Genomic DNA, 20,073 nt, shown 5'->3' with positions numbered 1-20,073 from the left:
TTCCACCCTTCTCCATTCCCCCATCTCCCCTCCCCCAAATACCCCTTCTGCCCCAACCCCCTTCCCCCCATCCCATCCTTTCCCCCTCCCCATCCCCCTTCCCTCTCCCCATCCCTCTCCCCATTCTCCCCATTCCCCGATCCCCTTCCCCCCTCCCCCATTCTCCCCACCCCACATCCTCCTTCCCCCCTCCATATTCTCTCCTTTCCCCCCACCACTTCCCACTCTGCCCCCTCCCCTTCCCATTCAGCCCCCCTCCCCATTCTGCCCCCAACTTATTCCCCCCCACTCTCCCCATTCATTCCCCCCCCCCACTCTCCCCATTCATTCCCCCCCCCCACTCTCCCCATTCATTCCCCCCCCCCCACTCTCCCCATTCATTCCCCCCCCCCCACTCTCCCCATTCATTCCCCCCCCCCACTCTCCCCATTCATTCCCCCCCCCCACTCTCCCCATTCATTCCCCCCCCCCACTCTCCCCATTCATTCCCCCCCCCCACTCTCCCCATTCATTCCCCCCCCCCCACTCTCCCCATTCATTCCCCCCCCCCCACTCTCCCCATTCATTCCCCCCCCCCCACTCTCCCCATTCATTCCCCCCCCCCCACTCTCCCCATTCATTCCCCCCCCCCCACTCTCCCCATTCATTCCCCCCCCCCACTCTCCCCATTCATTCCACCCCCCCCACTCTCCCCATTCATTCCACCCCCCCCACTCTCCCCATTCATTCCACCCCCCCCACTCTCCCCATTCATTCCACCCCCCCCACTCTCCCCATTCATTCCCCCCCCCCCCACTCTCCCCATTCATTCCCCCCCCCCCACTCTCCCCATTCATTCCCCCCCCCACTCTCCCCATTCATTCCCCCCCCACTCTCCCCATTCATTCCCCCCCCCACTCTCCCCATTCATTCCCCCCCCCACTCTCCCCATTCATTCCCCCCCCCACTCTCCCCATTCATTCCCCCCCCACGACCCCCTTCCCCCCCCCCCCACTCTCCCCATTCATTCCCCCCCCACGACCCCCTTCCCCCCCCACGACCCCCTTCCCCCCCCACGACCCCCTTCCCTCTTACTCACTCAGTCTCTCCTTCTCCATCACCTGACACTGCTTCCCTAAACATTGGTCTGGAGGTCACGACCCTGCCACGTTCAACGTCACCGCGTCCGACATCATCCCGTTGCCACGTCAGCGCTTCCATACGTAATCACGTCCTAACGGCAGCTCCTGTACGTCATCGCGTCTTGACGTTTACGCCAACTGCGTCATCGCGTCGCGGCCGCTTTTTCTAAAGCTCTTATTTTTTTCTCTCCCGCTATGAAACACAGACGGAAAAAAACGGTCGGGCGAACTTCCGTCCCGTCTTCCCGACGCGATGAAGAACCGCGAAACTTATATTTTATCGGTTAAATTTCCGAGGAGATTCCTCCCTCGACAGTGGGGGTAATTCAGACCGTAAACAAGAGCAGCCCTTCTCTACCAGCCGCAGCCGGACTCCTCCTCTTATACCGCCACCCTCCGGCCGAGAGGACCCATTACACTCCCATCAACACAGCTTCACCTCACCTGGTGGTGCCCAGGTAAATATTGGCCAGGGAACGTTATCACATTCCATTGGATTTCAGTAGACGTAATCATTACAGCACAGAAGGAGGGCATTCGGCCCATCAAGTCCATGCTGGCTCTCTGTAGAACAATCCAGTCAGTCAGTCCCATTCCCCCGCTCTGAGCTCATTTCCCTCAAGTGTCCATCAGGAATTTCCTTTTGAAATCATGCGTTGTCTCTGCTTCCATAACATTTAGTTATAATATTTTCCTTTAAGACACTTTTTAAAACCAAACTTTTGGTCATCTGACCTAATATCTCCTTATGTGGCGTGGTGTCACACTTTGTTTTATATTGCTCTTGTGAAGTGTCGCATTCATTGTGCTATGTAAAAAAATGGGGTTGTTCTTATCCCACTTTCTTTAAAAACAAATTCTCATCCTAGTTTACAAATCCCTCGGTGGCCTCCCAGTTCCCTACCTCTGTAACCTCCTCTCGCCCAACAATTGTCCGAGATCTCTATGCTCCTCTATTTCTGATTTCTTGAGCCTCCCGATTTTAATCACGCCACCATTGGCGGCCGTACCCTCAGCTGCTCAGGAATCCTTCCCTAAACATCACTATCTCTCTTCTATAATAAAAACAGAAAATGCTGGTAAAACTCAGCTATTCTGGTAGCATCTGTGGAGGGAGGAACAGAATTAACGTTTCCAGTCCATATGACTCTTCTTCAGATCTAACTATCTCTTCTTCCCATTCCTTCCTTTAGATGCTCCTTTAAATCGAACTCGTTGACCAAGCTTTTGGTCATCTGTCCTAATTAGCCTCTTACCTAGGCTTGGTGTCAAATTTTGCTTGATAATTGCTCCTGTGAAATGCCTTGGGACATTTTATGACGTTAAATGCAATCTGTTGTTAGCCCACTTGCTGCCCTCCCTGTAAGCAGAGTAATCATCGGCTAGTCAAACAGATTACAAACAGTGGCTTGATTCAAATTTCTTTACAACAATTCTCAGTCTTCCTGGAAAGGAGGGGGTGTATTATTCTAGATTTTTAAACAAATCCTGTTTTCCTGGTAAACAGTAGATTAATTTCAGATTTAATCCTTAATTTTAATGAAATTCTCAGGACAAATTAGATATTCTGAGATATTATCCCTGATTTTACTGAGAATCCCAGGACAGAATAGATTATTCCCAGACTCTATTCCCAATTTTACCAAAATTCACAGGAATGTGCAACGTTATTCCCAGAATTTATCCTTGATTCTACAACATATTCCAGGACAGAGTGAGTTATTTCCAGGTTATTCCCAGGATTTATCACTGATTTTCCTGTAATTCTGAGGGATTAGGGAATTATTCCCAGGATTTACCCTGGTTTCTGAGTCTGAAGAAATTATTCTCAGGATTTATCTCTGATTTTCCTGTAATTCTGAGTGAATTATTCCTGGGATTTATCCCAAGTTTTACTGAAATTCCAAGGGCTGAGGGAATTATCCCCAGGAGGTATCCCTCATTGTCCTGTAATTACCAGGGCTGAGTTAATTATTCTCAGGATTTATCCCCGATTTTCCTGTAATTATGAGGACTGAGGGAATTATTCCCAGGATTTATCCCTGATTGGACAGCGGTTCCCAAGGCTGAGTGGGTCATTCACCAGACCCTATTCCTGATTTTTCAGTAATTGGGGACGAGCGGGACACAGACGCAGAGATGGATGAGACACTGCGTCCGGTGACTCTCTGTGTGGGCTGCCCAGCCTGCTGTCCCGCCAGCCAGAGTCCCCTGGCAGTCGGCAGCAGTTTGGCTCAGTGACAGATAGGTGCAGAGGCACCAGGTACCAGGGGGATCAGTGGGGAGAAGCACCTGCAGGCACTGGGACAAGCTGGGCAGGGGAGAGCAGAGGGGAAGAATATGTTTGCAGCCCTGACATCCCCTGCTGCGCTCTGCTAGTAAAATTTAACTCGCCCGCGACTGTTTTGGGATGAGGAGCTTTGCTGCCTGGAGGGCGCTATAGAAATGCAAGATGTTGTTGTTGTAAACTAGCTGCTCTGAGTCTGTGGGGTTTAATTACCAGAGATTGATGATGTCATGTGCAACTGGGCTGAATAGAATGTGAACCGGGGAATTGTGGACGAGGCTGCCTGTTCTTACTGAGACAAAAAAAAAACAAGCCTTGTACTAGCTGGCTGCTGGAAACGCTCGCTGCTGCCAGGTATGTAAAGGCAGAATGACCCCAAACTACCTGGATTAAAATAATTAATTTGCTATTAAACCAACCTCCCTTCTGATTGAGAAAGGAGCATTTTTTTTTTACACACAAAGAGCATTTCTTAATGTTTTCTTTGTTTGCCTGATTAATGAGGGCGTGGTTTGAACAAGGAGAACAGATGGTTTAATGTGTGGACACAGATCGGAGATAATTGACCAAAAAAAAAACCCCAGAGAGGAGATGAAGAGAATTTGTTTTGAGTTGTTGTGATGTGGAACGCGCTGCTTGAAAGGGGCGGTGGAAGCAGATTCAATAGTAACTTTCGAAAGGGGATTCGGATAAATGCTGGATCATGAAAATATTGCAGGGCTATAGGGGAAAGGGCAGGGGGGTGGTGGGGGTGGGGGTGGGGGAGGAGAGTGGGACAAATTTCCAAGCGTCGGCACAGGCATGATGGGCTGAATGGCCTCCTTCTGTGCTGTAAAATTCCATGGTGAGTGGGCAGGGAGGGACATTGAGGATTCTGTGTGTCTCTCTCCGCTGCTAGCTTTCGCTTTGTGTACTGAAGGGAAGCAACATTTGAACACAGGGCCTCACCGGGAGACTTCACTGGCTAAGGGCAGTGTGTTAATTATTATTTAATATTCTATTTCTCTGACTCCTAACTCCTTAAATCACTGCTGTCTTCCAGCTACCTGTTATCATCGTATCATTTATTGCAATCGATTATGTTATGGGCAATAAATTAATTGAGATTTCTTTAATTTCCAACCTCCCTTTTTGCGTTTCGGCATTTCTGAAACCTGCCAATGCTGTCACAAGCCTTTTGCCTGGTTTTGTTCACGCATTCACATTTTTTTTTATTGACTGGCCAATAAATTATTGAATGTTACAGGCTACGAGGAGGCCATTCAGCCCGTCATGTCTATGCCGGCTCTTTGAAAGAGCTCCCCAGTATCCCGTCGTTAACCAGTGTGGGCAGCAGGGAGCAAACAGGGGAAGACTGCGGGTAGAATGGCGAATGGCTGGAGAAATCAGGTGGCCAAGCTTTTTTCCACTGCCTGCTTATGCATTCTCATTCCTTCCCCACTCTTTGCTGCTGCTAAAGTTTCACCAGCATCCGATTGATCAGGCAGGGAGTGTCAGCCGGCTATTCAACTGTGGAGGCGTCACAGCTCAAGCCAATCAGGTCGCCAACTGTCACATTTCCAACAGGATTAACTGAGTGAGGAGTCCCAGCTTCCCGAACCTGGCAGGCAGGTTCCCGGGTGATTTTGGGGGAGGTGGGCGGGTTGGGTTAGGGGGGGGTGGGCTGGGCTCTCACACCTCAACTGCTCTCCCAATTTTCCAGTCAGGGTTTGACCAGCAACGCTGTGTGAGACAGGCATCAAAGACCACTGGAAACACCTTGAAATGCCCAGCACCACCTACCTGCCCCAACCCAACCCAACCCAGCTAATATCACGTGACCCGCTCATCGCGCTGATACTGAAGTTCCAGACCCCTGACTGCGCTTGGCTCTGAATCGTTCATTTAGATTTTGTGTTCAAATCTCTGGAACGGGACTTGAACCCACGACCTTCTGACTACCTGATAGGTGCTACCTATTGAGGCATGGCTGCCACCTCTCATACTGGCGCCTGAGCCTGTATAATTCACTGGAACATGAGGCAATGAGCTGACTGTAGGGGAGCTGGGTGCCGCAGTGTAATTGGGCTTGTTTCTTCAGAGAGAGAGGATTTTAATTCCTTACTGTAACAATTAGTTCTTGGAGCCGTTTTGGTGTTTGAAGCACTCATGTCACGCTGTTTATCTGAAGGTTGAGGGCAGAAGTCAACAGGGACAGACTGTCAGAATCCTGGAGTGGGGCTTTCTGATCAGACAGGATTCTTACAATCCCATCAAATTGCCGCAATTTTCCTTTGTTTTGTTTCTTCTGCCCGTCTGATACCCAGGACTGAATAAAGGGAATGTGGGGAGGTGGGGTGGGTGGAGGAGGGACTGATTTTATTAAAGATATTGACCAGAGGGAATGTGGGAATAAACCAGCCCTGATCCCGAGGGAATGTGGGGATGAACCAACCCTGATCCCGAGGGAATGTGGGGATGAACCAGCCCTGATCCCGAGGGAATGTGGGAATAAACCAGCCCTGATCCTGAGGGAATGTGGGGATGAACCAGCCCTGATCCAGAGGGAATGTGGGAATAAACCAGCCCTGATCCCGAGGAAATGTGGGGATGAACCAGCCCTGATCCCGAGGGAATGTGGGGATGAACCAGCCCTGATCCCGAGGGAATGTGGGGATGAACCAGCCCTGATCCCGAGGGAATGTGGGGATGAACCAGCCCTGAACCCGAGGGAATGTTGGGATGAAACAGCCCTGATCCCGAGGGAATGTGGGGATGAACCAGCCCTGATCCCGAGGGAATGTGGGGATGAACCAGCCCTGATCCCGAGGGAATGTGGGGATGAACCAGCCCTGATCCCGAGGGAATGTGGGGATGAACCAGCCCTGATCCCGAGGGAATGTGGGGATGAACCAGCCCTGATCCCGAGGGAATGTGGGGATGAACCAGCCCTGCTCCAGATGGTGCTGTGTTTATTGCTGAAGCCTCTTGTTGTGTTCCCAGGTTGTTTGGCTACAAAGGGCTTCGCAGCTTGAGCTGGACATTGGGGCCTCGTGCACACCTTCCAGCAGGAAACTCACAGGATCCCAGAACTGTTACAGCCCAGGAGGCCATTATTCCCGTTGTGCCTTCGCAGGCAATGGTTATCAGGTGTGGGAAGTAAACCCCGCTGACCTACCCTTGTTTCCGCCTCCTCCATAAAACCGAGGCTAGGGAGGTGTGGGAGGGGTGGATAGAGGTGGGTGGGGGTTTCGGAGCTCAGCTGCCAATCCAGAGCCAGTGGTACAATTTGCAGTCCCTATTCCATGGCTACCTCCACACAACAGACACCAGGGGAAGGACACAGCCCCCGCTAGAAACCACAAGTGACATCCTATGTGACTGTGACAAAGGATAACTTTCCCTCCTCACCCTCCTCGTCCTGTCTGCAGCCTCTGACACGGTTTGACCACACCATCCTCCTCCCAACGCCTCTCCACTGTCGTCCAGCTGGGTGGGACCTGCTCTCACCTGCTTCCTTTCTTATCGATCTCATCGTAGCCAGAGAATCACTTACAATGGTTTCTCTTCCTGCTCCCTCACTGTTCCCTCTGGGTCCCCCCCCACAAGGATCTATCCTTGTCCCCCCCCTCCCTATTTCTCATCTACATGCTGCCCCTCAGCAACATCATCTGAAAACACAGTGTTAGTTTTCACATGTACACCACCGACACCCAGCTCTACCTCACCCCCACCTCTCTCAACTCCTCCATTGTTGCTAAATTATCAGGCTGCTTATCCAACGCCCGGGACTGGATGAGCAGAAATTCCCTCCAGTTAACCATCAGGAAGACCGAAGCCATTGTTTTCAATCCCGCTCCGAACTCCATTCCCCGGCTACCGACTCCATCCCTCTCCCGGGCAACAGCCTGAGATTAAGTCAATCTGTTTTTGCAACGTTCATGTCATATTTGGCCCTGAGTTGGGCTCCTGACCACATATCCGTGCCATCACCAAAACTGCCTATTTCCACCTCCATAACATCACCTGACCTCAGCCCTGTCTCAGCTCATCAGCTCCTGAAATCCTCATTCATGCCTCTATTACCTCTAGACTCAACTATTCCAGCGCACTCCTGGCTGGCCTCCTACATTCTACCCTCTGTAAACCTGTGGTCATCTAAAACCCTGCTTCCCATGCCTTAACTCGCACCAAGTCCTGTTCACCTATCACCCACTGTGCTCGCTGACCCACACTGGCTCCCACTCAAGGAATGTCTTAATTTTTAACTTCTCATCTGTGTCTTCAAGTGACTTCAGGGCTTCACCCCTCCCTATCTCTGTAATCGCCAACTCACAACCCTCCGAGATATCTGTGCTCCTTTAATTCTAGCCACTTGTACATCCACAATTTTAGTGGTCAACCGCTGGTGGCTCAGCTGCCTGGGCCCCAAGCTCTGGAATTGCCTCCCTGCACCTCTCCACCTCCGTCTCCTCCTTAAAGCCACGTCTTAAGACCTGCCTCTTTGACCAAATGTTTGGTCACCTGACCTAATATCTCATGCGCCTCGGTGTCATGCTTTGTTTTATAATGCTCCTGTGGAACTCCGAGGGGCCCAGTTGTTGCTGGATGCAGTGAGTGGAGGATAGTACAAATATTCTGTGTATAACCAATCCTAGTCATTTACAAAAGTGATTGACAGGGGGATTTAACTAATCATCTCCATTTTAGCTGAGAATAGTGGTGTCACTACCTGAAACCAGTAAGGCGCGCATGAGAACTTCGAGGAATCAGAATATTCTGGTAACAGGCTGTTTCTGAATATTGGGTGAAGACTCTGTATGCAGGACATGGGTGTGTTGTCCTGTTGTAAGCCCCAAATCCAAGCCACCCTGTCCTCCTTATATGGATATTTCTTGTTGACTAGTTCGGGCTGTTTCAGTTTTTAAACTCTTTTTACGTTTTTTATTCATTCATGGGATGTGGGCTTCGCTGGCTGGGCCAGCATTTATTGCCCACCCCCGATTGCTCTTGAGAAGGTGATGGTGAGCTGCCTTCTTGAACCGCTGCAGTCCATGTGGTGTAGATACACCCACAGTGCTGTTAGGAAGGGAGTTCTAGGATTTTGACCCAGTGACAGTGAAGGAACGGTGATATATTTCCAAGTCAGGATGGTGAGTGGCTTGGAGGGGAACTTCCAGGTGGTGGTGTTCCCACTTATCTGCTGCCCTTGTCCTTCTAGATGGTAGTGGTCGTGGGTTTGAAAACTGCTGTCTAAGGAGCCTTGGTGAATTCCTGCAGCGTATAAGATTTCTGGGTTCAGGACCACAGATACCTAAATAGGCAGTTGACTATTCGTATGTAATTTTAAGATAGCTTACTGAGTTTATTAGGAAGCTACAGTTTAGATATGATACATTACCTAATTAGACAGAGAAAGGTGCATGACCTGTAACAGCTTGTGATAACATTTCCATGTCTCTGTCAAAGTGTTAGGAAGCTCTTCCCTCGATCTCTCGATTTTCCTCCTCCTCCTCTGGTCCATCGTCCACCTGAAGAAGGCAGCTGCTCAACCAGCACTGCCACCTCACCAGTGCCTCAGCACCTCAGCCCACTGCCACCAGAATGACATCAATCCCTATACCTTTTTTTGGGGGGCTGGTAGCTTACCCAGTGTCAATCATCTAACTATTCTGACCAATGGATACAGGACAGGTACTCAAAACGTCAGGGTGGTAACCACTCCCCTAACCTTGTGCGTCACCCGGCTCGAGGTCAGTTTTAGTTTACATTTGCTGAAGGTCATATCTTGGTCGTTTCTAAACACTTGGGAGATAAGGGGATGCACAGGACGCCATCTAACAACTCAGGAATCTGAAGAAGGCAGCCTGAACTAAGTGACCTTGCTGTTCCCGAAGACTGTTCAGAGGTCAAAGTATTTAGAAAGAGCTGCTTAGAGCTCAAAGCTGCTTAGAAAATCCTATAAAATGCAGAAGATATCCGCTTATTAAAGACCCCAATTTCTTACAAGTGCATCTTGTAGATGGTACACACTGCTGCTGCCACTGTGCATCAGTGGTGGACGGAGTGACAGTTTGTGAGAGGCGTGTCAATCAAGCGGGCTGCTTTGTCCTGGGCAGTGTTGAGCTTCTTGAGTGTTGTTCAAGCTGCACTCATCCAGGCAAGTGGAGAGTATTCCAGTAGGAGTCAAACCTAGCACAAAGGAAGATGGTTGTGGTTGTTGGAGGTCAGTCATCTCAGGTCCAGGACATCGCTGCAGGAGTTCCTCAGGATAGTGTCCTGGGCCCAACCATCTTCAGCTGCTTCATCAATGACTTTCCTTCCATCCTAAGGTCAGAAGTGGGGATGTTCACTGATGATTGCACAATGTTCAGCACCATTCGCGACTCCTCAGATAATGAAGCAGTCTATGTCCAAATGAAGCAAGACCTGGACAATATCCAGACTTGGGCTGATGAGTGTCAAGTAACATTCATGCCACACAAGTGCCAGGCAATGACCATCTCCAACAAGGGAGAATCTAACCATCGTCCCTTGATGTTCAATGGCATTACCATCACTGAATTCACCACTATCAACATCCTGGGGGTTACCATTGACCAGAAACTGAACTGGACCAGCCATATAAATACTGTGGCTACAAGAGCAGGTCAGAGGCTAGGAATCCTGCGACGAGTAACCTACCTCCAGACTCCCCAAAGCCTGTCCACCATCTATAAGGCGTGAGGAGTGTGATGGAATACTCCCCACTTGCCTGGATGAGTGCAGCTCCCACAACAGCCAGGAAGCTTGACACTATCCAGGACAAAGCAACCTGCTTGATTGGCACCGCACCCTCAAACATTCACTCCCTCCACCACCAACACACAGTAGCAGCAGTGTGTACCATGTACAAGATGCACTGCAGGAATTCACCAACGCTCCTTCGACAGCACCTTCCAAACCCATGACCACTACCATCCAGAAGGACAAGAGCAGCAGATAGATGGGAACATCACCACCTGGAGGTTCCCCTCCAAGCCAGTCACCATCCTGACTTGGAAATATATCACCGTTCCTTCACTGTCACTGGGTCAAAATCCTGGAACTCCCTCCCTAACAGCACTGTGGGTGTACCTACACCACATGGACTGCAATGGTTCAAGAAGGCAGCTCACCCCCACCTTCTCCAGGGCAACTAGGGATGGGCAATAAATGCTGGCCCAGCCAGCGAAGCCCACATCCCATGAATGAATTTAAAAAAACACACTCCTGGCTTGTGCCTTATAGATTGTTGACAGGCTTTGGGGAGTCAGGAGGTGAGTTACTTGCCACAGGATTCCTAGCCTCTGACCTGCTCTTGTAGCCACAGTATTTATATGGCTAGTCCAGTTCAGTTTCTGGTCGATGGTAACCCCCAGGATGTTGATAGTGGGGGATTCAGTGATGGTAATGCCATTGAATGTCAATGGGCAATGGTTAGATTATCTCTTGTTGGAGATGGTCATTGCCTGACATTTGTGTGGCGCGAATGTTTCTTGCCACTTCTCAGCCCAAGCCTGGATATTGTCCAGGTCTTGCTGTATTTGGACATGGACTGCTTCAGTATCTGAGGAGTCATGAATGGTGCTGAACATTGTGCAATCATCAGTGAACGTCCACACTTCTGACCTTAGGATGGAAGGAATGTCATTGATGAAGCAGCTGAAGATGGTTGGATTGAGGACACTACCCTGAGGAACTCCTGCAGTGATGTCCTGGAGCTGAGATGATTGACCTCCAACAACCACAACCGTCTTCCTTTGTACTAGGTATGACTCCAACCAGTAGAGAGTTTTCCCACTGATTCCCATTCACTCCAGTTTGATGCCACACTTGGTCAAATGCTGCCTAGATGTCAAGGGCAGTCACTCTCACCTCACCTCTGGAGTTTTGTTCATGTTTAAACCAGGCCTGTAATGAGGTCTGGAGCTGAGTGGCCCTGGCGGAACCCAAACTGAGCGTCAGTGAGTAGGTTGTTGCTAAGCAAGTGCCGCTTGATAGCACTGTTGATGATCCCTTCCATTACTTTACTGATGATCGAGAGTAGACTGATAGGGCAGTAATTGGCCAGGTTGGATTTGTCCTGCTTCTTGTGTACAGGAACATACCTGGGCAATTTTCCACATAGCTGGGTAGATGCCAGTGTTGTAGCTGTACTGGAACAGCTTGACTAGGGGCACAGCAAGTCCTGGAGCATAAGTCTTCAGTACTATTGCCGGAATATTGTTAGTGCCCATAGCCTTTGTACTATCCAGTTCCTTCAGCCGTTCCTTGATATCATGTGGAGTGAATCGAATTGGCTGAAGACTGGTATCTGTGATGCTGGGGACCTCCAGAAGAAGCCGAGATGGATCATCCACTCGGCACTTCTGGCTGAAGATTGTAGCAAATGCTTCAGGCTTACATTTTGCACTGTTATGCTGGGCTTCCCCATCATTGAGAATGGTGATATTTGTGGAGTCTCCTCCAGTGAGTTGTTTAATTGTCCACCACCATTCACAACTGCATGTGGCAGGACTGCAGAGCTTAGATCTGATCCATTGGTTGTGGGTGTCGTTGACTCAGCCAGCATTTATTCTCCATATCTAATTGCCCTTCAGAAGGTGGTGGTGAGTTGCATTCTTGAACTGCTGCAGTCCATGTGGTGTAGGTATACCCACAGTGCTGTTAGGAAGAAGGTTTTAGGATTTTGCCCCAGCGACAGTGAAGGAGCAGTGATATATTTCCAAGTCAGGATGGTGAGTGACTTGGAGAGGAACTTGCAGGTGGTGGTGTTCCCATTCATCTGCTGTCCTTGTCCTTCTAGGTGGTAGAGATTGCGAGTTTGAAAGGTGCTGTCAAAGGAGCCTTGGTGAGTTGCAGCAGTGCATCTTGTAGATGGTACACACACTGCTGTTATTGTGCATCGGTGGTGCAGGGAGTGAATGTTTGTGGATGGGGTGCCAATCAAGTGGGCTGCTTTGTCCTGGATGGTGTCAAGCTTCTTGAGTGTTGTGGGAGCTGCACTCATCCAGACAAGTGGGGAGTATTCCATCACACTCCTGACTTGTGCCTTGTAGATGGTAGACAGGCTTTGGGGAGTCAGGAGGTGAGTTACTCGTCGCAGGATTCCCAGCCTCTGACCTGCCCTTGTAGCCACAGTAATTATATGGCTAGTCCAGTTCAGTTTCTAGTCAATGGTAACCCCCAGGATGTTGATAGTGGGGGATTCAGCGATGGTAATGCCATTGAATGTCAAGGGGTGATGGTTAGATTCTCTCTTGTTGGAGATGATCAGTGCCTGGCACTTTGTATGTAAATGTCACTTTGCTTTGGAGCCTTGGGAGCGACTGTTCTCGACATGTTGCTTCATTGCTGGTGAAATCCTAAATCAGATGTATCAGCAGCTTGATAATTTATGGAAACTGTTGGGAGCACTGATCAAGTGAGCTTTCTTGAACTGCTGCAGTCCATGTGGTGTAGGTACACCCTCGGTGCTGGTAGGAAGGGAGTTCCAGGATTTTGACCCAGTGACAGCGAAGGAACGGCGATATAGTTCCACGCCAGGATGGTGATTGATTTGAAGGGGAACTTCGAGGTGGTGGTGTTCCCATCTATCTGTTGCCCTTGTCCTTCTAGATGGTAGTGGTTGTGGGCTTAGAAGGTGCTATCTTAGGAGCCTTGGTGAATTAGGAAGTGTCCTCTTCAATAAGTCACTGAAGACTAACAGGCAGGTACAGCAGGCAATCAGGAAGGCTAATGGTATGTTGGCTTATATTGCAAGAGGGTTTGAGTATAGGAGTGGCGAAGTCTTGTTTCAATTGTATAGAGCATTGGTTAGACCACACCTGGATTACTGTGTGCACATTTGGTCCCCTTACTTTAGGAGGGATATTATTGCCATAGAGAGAGTGTAACGAAGGTTCACCAGACTTGTTCCCGGGATGTGTTTCTCACGTGTCGGTGCAGACTCGATGAGCCGAAGGGCCTCTTCTACACTGATTCTGTGATTCTGTGATTGTGATTCTGTGATGGTAGGACTGTCCTATGAAGAGAGATTGGGCAAACTTGGCCTGTATTCTCTAGAGTTCCAAGGAATGAGAGGTGATCTCATTGAAACCTACAAAATACTTAAAGGGATAGATATGGTAGATGCAGGTAAGAGGTTTCCCCTGCTTGGGGAGTCTAGAACCAGGGGACACAATTTCAAAATAAGGGGGAAGCCACTTAGGACCGAGATGAGGAGAAATTGTTTGACTCAGGGTTGTGAATTTTGGAATTCTCTACCCCAGAGAGCTGTGGAAGCTCAGTCACTGAGTATGTTTAAAGCAGAGATTGACAGATTTCTAAATGCCAATGACATAAAGGGATATGGGGATAGTGTGGGGAGAAAAGCATTGAAGTGGATGATCAGCCATGATCATAGTGAGTGGGTGGCAGAGCAGGCTCAATGGGCTGAATGGCCTACTCTTGCTCCTATGTTCCAACCACATTGCTGTGGATCTGGAGTCATATGTGGACCAGACCAGGTAAGGATGGCAGATTTCCTTCCCTAAAGGGCATTAGTGAACCAGATGGGTTTTTAGAACGATTGGTGAAAGTTTAATGGGTCACCATTATTGAGACTAGTTTTATATTCCAGATTTATTGATTGAATTTAAATTCCACCAGCTGCTGTGGTGGGATTTGAACCCATGTTTCCCCCAGAGCATTAGTCTGGGCCTTTATTATTAGTCCAGTGACATTACCGCTACACCACCACCTCCCCTGAGAAATGGGGAAAGAGTAGGTGGAGTGGGACTAATTGGACCGCTCTTCAGTGAGCTAGCACAGATTCGATGGGCCTCGTTCTGTGCTGTATGATTCCATGGGCTGGACTGAACAGTTTCCGGTGAGGTGAGGGAGACGGAACAGAAAGTGAGCGGTCAGCTCACTCCCGCCCCCTGCAGTCTCAGCCCGGCCAATCCAGTGTCACACGGCCAGTTAGTGGCCGCCTGGCAGGAAGGTGGTCAATCAGCGATGCAAAGGTGGGGGGGCCTCAGCGCTCAATCGGGAGCCTAGGCCAGGCTGGTGTGTGACAGAGGGGTTAGGTTGTAAACAGGATGCAAATTTAAAGGCCCCCCCTGCTCTCTGAACGTCTCCTTATTTCTTCGGGCAGGCTGAAAACTGGGAAGAAATGAAGTCACAAAATCATACGGACGCTGCCACCTTCACCGGCAGAAGCTGCTGCTCCCTGCAGCCCTGGCCCCAGCGGCAGGCCTTCCATCCTTGTGCCCACCACCGCCCCCCTCCTCAAACCCGCTGGAAAACACTCCCAAACCTTTTCCCGTCTGCGTCCGAAAAACACAGCAGGCGACGAAAGATTTCATACGATGGGGTCATTAACAGGCTGAATAGCTCAAGTATCTGACCACCATCCCAATATAGTCCGCAGTTTGGATGGGCCATCCTTCCCACCCACCCAACACCCCCAACCCACCCACCCAACACCCCGCACTGACGTAAGTGCTGACATCAGGTCGGCAATACAACATTATGACGGAAGGGGAGCAGAAATCGAAAGCCTGCCCCGCCTGCCATTTCCGCGCAGATCGGGCTTCCAATTTCTGCACTTGCTCACCCTCCCTAATATCCCTAGACTGGCGTGACCATGTTGCATTGCCGACCTGAGGTCAGCGCGGTCGCATTTACATCCGTGCGGGTGCGGGGGAGGGGGGAGAAGGTTTGAGGGAGAAGGATGGCCCCCCTCCCACTGAATTGCGGACTATATTGGAATAGTGGTCAAATAATCTCTCTTTTTTTGTGAGGTTTTTTTTGAGGGGTAAGCGTTGGTCATGACGCCTCAGGAGAATCCCCCTGCTCTTCTTCCAGTCGTCTCACGGGGACTTTTACATCAAACCGAAAGGGCGAACGGGAACTCGGTTTACCGTCTCCTCATCAGATGGACGGACTGGAAAATCCAGCCCCGTGATTTTTATGAAAGCTCAGCTCTGTACCTCAAACAGGGTAATTGCTGCATTTAAGCCTTTTTAAGTGTCTTTACATATATAATGTGGATTTAAGTGGATGTTTGTTAGCTGGAGCTGAGACACAATGGCTCTTTATCTCTGTGTCCTCCGGTAAATCAATACACAAATCTGCCCAGAGATATCCAGATTTCCCTGGGGAAGCTGGTCTTACTGGCCTCCTTCATTTGATGCTGTTGCCTGTATTGAAAAGCTACTTGTGTGTTAGATGATTACTTGATGTCCTTTGAGATGTCTAATGTATACGAGAAGTGGAAAAATTCATAACCTCGTAAGCTAATCCATTAAAGGATAATTCACTGTCGTCGAACTTCAGCATTGCTTTGGGCCCTTGATGTATGTGAGATCCTGAACTTTGGAGAATCTTTTTGATTTTTGAACGATGAAGTCTGCCTGTCGAGTACCAGGACGTTGTAGAAGAATTGTCAATCTTATTTCGATCTTTAGTTCCTGCCTAATAAGCACGTGCAGAAGCAGATAGATTTCTGGATACTATGGGCATCCAGCAATATGGGGATAGTGGGGAAAGTGACGTAGAGGTAGATGATCAGCCACGAGCTGTTTGAATGGCAGGGCAGGCTCGATGGGCTCAATGGCCTGCTCCTGTCCCTGTGTTCCTATGTTCCTAAGCTAAGAGGGGATCCGTGGAGTCAACGACCACAAATCATTGCAACAGAGACAGGGAGTGGAATTTTTAGCTTTGGAGACTTAAGTGTGATTGGCGTGCGTGATTCCTGCCGGGCAGTGGGTCGGGATCACGTGCCCGATCTTCCCCTTTTCAGCTCATTAACTGTGCATCAGTGCATCTCGTGGCGGGACAGGCAGTGGTCCGTCAGCCTCCGCGTTTCCTCACGGGGTCGAAGGTCCTGGCGTCGTATTTAAACGGCACCCGCACACACACATTCGCTCACTGCAGCCCAGGAATGCTGGGAGCTTACTGTCAATGACACCCAGAAGATCCAAACCCTCTGCGCCACGGGTCAACGAGGCCTCGCTGGAGATTAAAACCATAGACAAGTTACAGTGCAGAAAGAGGCCATTCAGCCCATCGTGTCTTCGCCAGCCAAAAAGAGTAAAAAAGAAGCTAGCCGCTCATTTTAATCTTACTTTCCAGCACCTGGTCCATAGCCTTGCAGGTTACAGCACTTCAGATGCAGATGCAGATCCAGGTACCTTTCAAATGAGTTGAGCGTTTCAGCCTCAACCACCAACTTAGGCAGTGAATTCCAGATGCCCACCACCCTCTGGGTGAAAAGGTTTTTCCTCATGCCCCCTCTAATCCTTCTACCAATCACCTTAAATCCATGCCACCTGGTAGCTGAGCCCTCAGCTAGGGGAAACAAGTCTTTCCTGTCTACCCTATCTAGGCCTCTCATAGTTTTCTACACCTCAATTAGGTCAACCCTTAGCCTCCTCCGTACTAAGGAAAAAAAACCCTAGCCTATCCAATCTCTCCTCATAGCTGCAATTTTCAAGCCCTGGCAACATTCTTGTAAATCTCCTCTTACTCTCTCCAGAGCAGTTATGTCCTTCCTGTAATGTGGTGACCAGAACTGTACACACAATTCCAGCTGTGGCCTAACCAGCATTTTATACAGTTCCATCATTACATCCCTGCTTTTGTATTCAATACCTCATCCAATAAAGGAAAGCATTCCATATGCTTTCTTGACCACCTTGTCCACCTGTCCTGCCACCTTCAAGGACCTGTGGTCATGCACTCCAAGGTCTCTCACTTCCTCAACCCCTTTCAATAACTTCCCATTCATTGAGTACTCCCTTGCCCTCTCCAAATGCATTACCTTGCTCTTTTCTGGATTGAACTCCATTTGCTACTTCTCCGCCCACTTAACCAAACCATTGATATAATCCTGGAGTCAACAGCTATCCTCTTCACTATCAACTACACGGCTAATTTTTGTGTCATCTGTAAATTTCCCAATCATACCTCCCAAATATAAGCCTAAATTATTAATGTATACATCAAACAGCAAGGGCTTCAACACTGAGCCCTGTGGAACACCACTGGAAACCATTTTCCATGCACAAAAACATCCATCAATCATTACCCTTTGTTTCCTGTCACTGAGCCAATTTTGGATCCAAACTGCCACCTTTCTCTGTATCCCATGAGATCTCATTTTCCTGACCAGTCTGCCATGTGGGACCTTGTCAAATACCTTACTGAAATCCATGTAGACAACGTCTACTGCACTACCCTCATCAATCCTCCTTGTTGCTTCCTCAAAAAACTCTATTTAGTAAGACACACTCTTCTCCTAACAGAACCATGCTGACTGTCCCTGATCAATCTGTGCCTTTCTAGGTGACAGTTTATCCTGTCTCTCAGAATTGTTTCTAATAATTTGCCCACCACTGAAGTCAGACTGACTGGCCTATAATTTTCTGACCTATCCCTTGCACCATTTTTAAATAATGGTACAACGTTCGTGGACCTCCAATCCTCTGGGACCTCACCTGTATCTAGTGAGGATTGGAAAATGATCCTCGGAGCATCCACTATTTCCTCCCTGGCTTCCATCAACAGCCTGGGATACAATCCATCCGGCCCTGGTGATTCATCCACCTCAAGGATAACAGATCCTCCAGTACTTCCACTCTCACTATGCTTATTGTATCCAATATTTCACACTCCTCCTCTTTATAACTAGAATTTCTGCATCACTCCTCTCCTTAGTGAAGAGAGAGACAAAGTACTCATTGAGAACCCTGCCCACATCAGCATCAATGCACAAGTTACCATGTACATGTCTGATAAGCCCTACCTTTTCCTTAGTTATTCTCTTGCTCTTAATGTACTGGTAAAACATCTTAGGATTTTCTTTGATTTTGCCTGCCAATATTTCTTCATATCCTCTCTTTCCTTTCCTAATTTCCACTTTCACTTCACCTCTGTACTTTCTATACTCCTCTAGGCTTTCTACAGTGTTTTGTGACTGTCATAAGATTTCTTTTTCTGCTTTATCTTGGCCTGTATGCTTCTGGATAACCAGGAGGCTCTAGATTTGGCAGTACAATCCTTTTCCTTTGTGAGGACATGTCTACATTGTGCCCGTAGAATCTTGCATTTGAATGCTACCCACTGATTTGACACAGTTTTTCCTTCTAATAGCTGTATCCAGTCCATTCTCGCCGGCTCACCTCTCCGCTTTGTAAAATTTATCTTCCACCAATTTAGAACTTCTACTCCTGCTCTACCTTTGTCCTTTTCCATAATGATGTTACACCTAACTACATTATGGTTGCTATCTCCAAAATGGTCCCCCACTGCTACATCATCCACCTGCCCAGCTTCATTTCCTGAGACTAAATCGAGAGTTGCACCCCCTCTCGTTGGGCTTGTAATGTACTGGCTGAAAAAGTTCTCTTGAATGCAGTTCAAGAATTTTGCACCCTCTGTGCCCTTCACACTGTTCCTATCCCAACTGATATTAGGGTAGTTGAAGTCCCCAACGATTACTGCCCTATTGTTTTTGCACTCAGAAATCTGCCTACGTATTTGCCCTTCAATCTTCCTCTCACTATTTGGGGGTCTATAGTACACTCTGAGCAGTGTGGCTGCCCCTTTATTATTTCTGAGCTCAACCCATATGGACTCATTTGATGCTTCATTTGGTATATCATCTCTGTTCACATCTGTAATTGATTCTTTAACCAGTAATGCTACACCCCCACCTTTTTATCCCCCTCTGTATCCTGCCTGAAAACTCTATATCCAGGGATGTTGAGCTGCCATTTTTGCCCCTCCTTAAGCCAAGTTTCCATTATAACAACAATATCACGTTTCCATATATCTATCTGTGCCCTCAGCTCATCAGCTTTGTTTACTACAACAAAAACAAAAATCGCTGGAAAAATTGAGCAGGTCTGACAACATCTGAGGAGAGGAATACAGAGTTGACGTTTCGAGTCCGTATGACTCTTCATCAGAACATTATTTACTATTTACTATACTCCTTGTATTTACATATATACCTTTTAACACTTCCGAATTCCTGTGCTGTACACTTTTTAACCTGTACTGCTTTCAGAGTCACTAATTCTCCATCTCCCATTCCCTGCTCTGAACTTGCCCTCAGTTTCTCATCCCCCTGCCAACCTAGTTTAAACTCTCCCCATCCCCCCTGCCCCCAACAGCACTAGCACATCTCCCTGTGAGGATACTCGTCCCATTCCTGTTCAGGTGTAGACTGTCCGGCTTGTACAGGTCCCACCTTCCCCAGAACTGATCCCAATGCCCCAGGAATCTGATGCCCTCCCTCCTACACCAGCTTTCCAGCCACATGATTAATTGCTCAATTCTCCTTTACTCGCTTGCACGTGGGACTGGGAGTAATCCTGAGATTACTGCTTTAGAGGTTTTGCTTTTCAATCTCCTTCTAGCTCCCTGAAGTCTGCTTTCAGGACCTCATTCCCTTTCCTACCCAAGTCATTGGTGCCAACGTGGACCACGACCTGTGGCTGATCACCCTCCGCCACAGCAATGCCCTGCCTCTCCATGACATTCTTGGCCCTGGCACCAGGGAGGCAACATACCATCCTGGAGTCATGTCTACGGCCACAGAAATGCCTGTCTGTCCCCCTAACTAAGAAATCCCGTATTACTACTGCTCTTTTCTTTCTCCCCTCCTGTATAGCA

The 20,073-nt window shown here is 48.8% G+C and overlaps 2 protein-coding genes across 4 annotated transcripts in view; one reads left to right on the top strand and one right to left on the bottom strand.

Annotated features, from left to right (window-relative positions):
• The window catches only part of stk11ip (serine/threonine kinase 11 interacting protein), a 106,415-nt gene extending 105,076 nt beyond the window's left edge, over nucleotides 1-1,339 (bottom strand). For 2 of the 3 annotated variants that reach the window (XM_078552686.1, XM_078552688.1), the window contains exon 1: nucleotides 1,079-1,339. The gene's annotated coding sequence lies outside the window, so the exon portion shown is untranslated. Of the gene's footprint in view, nucleotides 1-1,074 lie in introns of all 3 variants that reach the window. The other variant, XM_078552687.1, reaches the window with a different exon arrangement.
• LOC144686877 (anion exchange protein 3-like) overlaps nucleotides 1,270-20,073 on the top strand; it is a 192,730-nt gene continuing 173,926 nt past the window's right edge. The window contains exon 1 of the mRNA XM_078552685.1: nucleotides 1,270-1,579. The gene's annotated coding sequence lies outside the window, so the exon portion shown is untranslated. The remainder of the gene's footprint in view (nucleotides 1,580-20,073) is intronic.

This window comes from Cetorhinus maximus, chromosome 11, assembly GCF_964194155.1.
Source record: "Cetorhinus maximus chromosome 11, sCetMax3.hap1.1, whole genome shotgun sequence".
In the NCBI taxonomy this organism is placed as follows: Eukaryota; Metazoa; Chordata; class Chondrichthyes; order Lamniformes; family Cetorhinidae; genus Cetorhinus; species Cetorhinus maximus.
The sequence above is the reverse complement of the archived record's forward strand: the minus strand, read 5'-3'. Positions and strand labels throughout refer to the sequence as shown.